Genomic DNA, 4,861 nt, shown 5'->3' with positions numbered 1-4,861 from the left:
TGTGAGGGCGTCGAGCTCAGCCAAAGACGAAGCACCGCCGAGCACGTCCGGTGCCAGAGCCAGTGCCGGAGCAGGTGCGGAAGCCGGTGTGGAAGCAGGTGCAGGAGCAGGTGCGGGAGCAGGTGCAGCAGCCGATGCGGGAGCAGGTGCAGGAGCAAGTGCAGGAGCCAGTGCCGGAGCAGGTGCTGGAGCAGGTGTAGGAGCCGGTGCGGGAGCAGGTGCAGGTGCTGGTGTAATGCTAGTCGAGCTGCTCCTGAGGAAGTCAGCAAGGGGAAAGTCCGCTGCATTTTTTTCTGGATTTTGCCTGCTCCAATTGAAAACGGCCGAAACCAAGGTAGTAGACATATCTACAACCACCTGTTTTGCGGCAGCTACCGTTTTTGTGACTGTCCCAGATGATGTCTTTTCAACCGCAATCTCAACCTTCTTGTCGATGTTTTCTTCATTTAACCTCTGTCTTTCCTTTCTCTCCTCCATGGTCTCACGGTAGTACTTCTTCCACGTGGCGCCGTCTCCGACACCGTGCACGCGTCCATACGACAGTTGAGTCTCCACCGAGAGTCCTTTCAATATGTTCAACGCCCGGTTGAATGGAGTGTTCCACTTGGGCCTCACCAACGCCTCAGACGGCGAGTCGCTTTCGGCCGCAATCCTGTGCTGCTCTCTCTGCAAAAGGCACAAGGATCGTTTACAAATATGACTATCATGCAGTCGAATTGATCAGAAACTAAAATTACCAGCAGTCTAATGAACTCCATCGTGATTGCGTTCTTCTCGAAAACCTTCTTCACTGGGTCCCAACAGTGTCGGGCCCTGAGGACGTCACGCTCCTGCGGGACGGTGAACTCCGCCAAGGGGTCTGGCATGCCCAGACTCGCGGCTTCCGCGTCCTCCTTGGCCCATATGGACCTCTTCCCGCCGTAACCATGGCTTCCGAGGTGGTGGCACCCAATGTTCTTCTGTTGAAGCCCCTTCATGTACTCTGACTTTTTTTTGGCATCTTCGGCCTCGCAAGCCGCCTTGAATATTTCAAAATGCTCTGCCGTGATTATCGGATTATCCTTTACAATCTCGGATTAGGGTTCCTTTTCGTTGAAGATCCGATATTTCACCCTTGCTTTCCAGGCGGCCAACGCGTCGCTAAACTTGCTCATGGCATGTTTGTTTATCTTCTTCATTGCCGGTTCCTTATCTGGATCTTTATAATCCTTTTCATTCCGGCCCGGGAACAAGAATATCTGGTGCAACTTCTTTAGGAGGGCAGGCCTCATATTATCAAACTTGTTTAGTTTCCCATCGTCGATGGTGGCGGTTGTCCGTATGATGTAGCCAATTTGATTGTCGTAGCACGCACGTGCTTCCTCGGGCGCGTTTGGCTCAAAATTGCCATTATCCACCTCCGTGACCACCAGTCTAGTAGTCTTGAGCTTGTTAGGAAGTCGTCGCCTCTTTGCTTTCGGTTCTATACCGGCTCCGCTCCCTGAGGCAGCGCCTGTCTCAGTCTCAGCGCCGGTGTCGATGCCGGTCTGAGTCTCAGCGCCGGTCTCAGTCTCAGCGCCGGTCTGCGTGTCAGTCTCAGTCCCTGATGCGACCGGTGGGCCCGGCAACAACATCGGTTGATCATCGACAAGGCTCAAAAATTCGTCCGCCGCCAGGGAGACGTCGTCGCAATCACCAGAACCCTGTCCTTCATCATTGCTAGCCATGTTTCCTATGATTAAATCTAGTAAATTAATTCTAGACCTAATAAAATGAATAATGACATAAAAGGCCTATGTTTTGCAGGAACGTTGACTCCTTCCTAGTGTGGCAAATCCCGGGCACTCGATATGTCCTAGTTTGTAGCACAAGTCATGCTGAAATTCACGGAAAATGTCGGCATGACCTTTGCTAAAAAGTGGACAAATCGAGAACCTAAAATTTGCCGGAACGGAAATGAATCAACATTCCGGCAAAACATAGGCCACTCAGCTTCATTCCCTGGAAACAACAAAAGGCCACTTGGGCACAATCGAACCACTTCAATGTCGATTATGATCAATGAGCAAACACAATTTAGGATTTTTCATGTATCATGACCACTTCAAATTTGCATCTCGTAGTGTTTGACACTTCAAGAAAATCTACACAAATCTCATGCTCTCTGAAACTCAATTCAAAAACCAAATATAAATGGATGAACCCTAGAACTCAAATTATGAACCTATAACTCAAATTATGTCCTAAATTTTTGTCCTAATAAAAATTCACTAAAAATTAAGAACCTACTAGACTTGCAACACTAATAGAAATTTATATTTTTATATTGATTTTTTCTCCAAACTAAATCCTACCACCCTAGTTGCGGGATGATGCATTACGGAACGAGTAAAGAGACTTGCCGGTAACGAGATTGAACTAGGTATTGAGATACCGATGATCGAATCTCGGGCAAGTAACATACTGATGACAAAGGGAACAACGTATATCATTTTGTTGTTTGACCAATAAAGATCTTCATAGAATATGTGACCTCGACTTCTTCGTTTCTAAAATGCAATGGTGGAATCATTACTCCAAGGCAGGAAAAATTGACCATTTCTAAGTAAGTTCAGCTAGCGTCACCCCGAAGGGAGAAATAGATCTTCTTGTCCAGATGCAGGAAAATAAAGCAATAAGAGATCTAGCAATGACTATGGTCCATAAATCATTTCCTTGGTGGCATTTCCCAAACTTGATTTCCTTTTTATGCACCTGATACCTAATCGATAACGAAGCTGAATGGCTTTTTTCGGTCCAATTCCATCCATTTTTGTTGAGGCAATTCTGACTTGTTCATCGGGAAGTGATCTAGCTCCTGAGATATATGACATTCTTTATCCTTATCTTTTCCTGGTCTTCTCGGCTGGAATCTACAATCTACACCTCTCCAAACACAATATCTTGAGTACCCGGAGAAGTTCTCTTTGTCTTCGAGCTTTTATTCCTCAATCCACTTATTCGTTCCCTTCTTTCATATACCTCCCCACCAATAGATAGAGACAAATGGGAATAACCGAACCAAGTCTACAAAATGCTAGTACCATGCAGCTGCTTCAAAGCCAATGCGATGCTTCTTGGTCAGATGACCAAGATATTGGCGAATACCACATACGATCAAGAAAAGAGTACCTATAATCACATGAAAACCATGAAAGCCAGTTGCTAAGAAAAAGGTAGAACCATAAATACTATCCAAAATAGTGGAGGGTGCTTGGTAATATTCCATTCCTTGAAAGCCAGTGGATACTAGAGCCAGTGAAACGGTTGCTACTAAAGTGTAAACTGCTCGTTTTTCCTTCCCCGCGAGTATAGCATGATGAGCCCAAGTTACGGCAGCTCCGGATGAAGGGAGAATAGGGGTATTAAGAAGAGGGATTTCCCAAGGATCTAAAACCCCAATCCCTTTTGGGGGCCAAATACCTCCGATCTCTACCGTAGGTGCCAAAGAAGAATGAGAAGAAGCCCAAAAAAAGCAAAAAGGAACATAACCTCCAAGACTATGAAGAAAATAGAACCATATCGAGGTCCTAATTGTACAGCTTTTGTATGATGCCCTTCCAACGTGGATTCACGTAGAACATCCCGCCACCATACGAACATGGTATAAAGGAGAAATATTAGGCCCAAACTGAGAAGTGTTGCACCCCCTTGAAATGAGTGCGTGACATCACACCTCCTACGGTGGTTGCCAAAGCTCCGAGTGAACCCGAAATAGGCCATGGACTTGGATCTACCAAATGATAAGAATGCCTCTGAGATTCAATCATAAACCACTTTGCCCCAGTTGTATCTAAACCCCCCTTCACCCCCATCCCCTAAAGTGGTAAAGAAGGAGGCTCTTTTTTGTCTCATTAGGACAAACAAATAGGAAGGGATAGTTCTTTCATTGCATTGATAGAAGTGAGACTATCAAAAGATCTCTCTATTATTTAGAGAAAAGAGTTGGCGTGGGTTCTACCAACGAAACGAAGAAGTTTTGGATTGGTTTTTATCATTCGGAACCCTCTCCGTATTAGTAAGAAAAACACACCTAGACTCTTATTTCAATGGTGGGAACAACCTCAGCGGCGTGAACATGAACAATCCTTCTATGCAAAATTTCATGTTAGGAAGAATAAGAAGAATCTCATTCATGTGATCATGCTAACAGAAGAGCGGATCCAATACACATAAGACTTTTTGTCAGGAAATTCCTAATGTAAATGATGAATTTGTGATGTCATGCCCCACAAGTTAGTTGCCCAAGAGCTCCCTAGGAGGGCAGTCTACCACAAGATAGAGTTTGATCCTGGAGCCAAAGCCCCAACCCCTCCATTTTAGGTTTTTATCTGGAAAGAATTTCAGGAAGTCATATCGGCCAGATAAGCCTCTGACGACTCCATATTGTTTTTTCCCCTGTTTTCTTTCAGAAGAAGCGGGAGCCATTTTGCATTGAAACTCGGTATCAGCAGAGTCATCTCCTGAGAAAGACTTCTTTCTTATTTATACAAGATTTCAGAGAACATAGTGAAGCCCTCAAAGTGCTAACAAAGTCGTAAGTAGAGAAGTTTTCCAAAAAGATACCTCGTTTTTCCATTAAGTGTGCATTGTCTGATGAAGAATAACGGGGGAGCCAACTCAATAACCTAGCGGAGGAACCGTCCGGACTTGAGACAGCGGATGCAACCCTTGCATTTCGTTCTTTTGTTCTTTACTCTATTTTCGCTTTGGCACTCACTTCCTTTGGAATAAGGGCATTTTTCTTCTCTACTCGTTCCGTTGACCATCAAACAGTTTCTTAATTATGTTATGTCAAATGATGGGAAAAAGGAAGGAGTAATCAAAAAAGACTAGAACTACC

The 4,861-nt window shown here is 45.0% G+C and overlaps 1 pseudogene; it reads right to left on the bottom strand.

Annotated features, from left to right (window-relative positions):
- Window positions 1-2,817: 2,817 nt before the first annotated feature.
- On the bottom strand, window positions 2,818-3,795 carry LOC119271424 (annotated as a pseudogene).
- Window positions 3,796-4,861: the final 1,066 nt, after the last annotated feature.

This window comes from Triticum dicoccoides, chromosome 3A (assembly GCF_002162155.2).
Source record: "Triticum dicoccoides isolate Atlit2015 ecotype Zavitan chromosome 3A, WEW_v2.0, whole genome shotgun sequence".
Taxonomy (NCBI): Eukaryota; Viridiplantae; Streptophyta; class Magnoliopsida; order Poales; family Poaceae; genus Triticum; species Triticum dicoccoides.
Note: the sequence above shows the minus strand (reverse complement) of the source record. Positions and strands in the feature narration are given on the sequence as shown.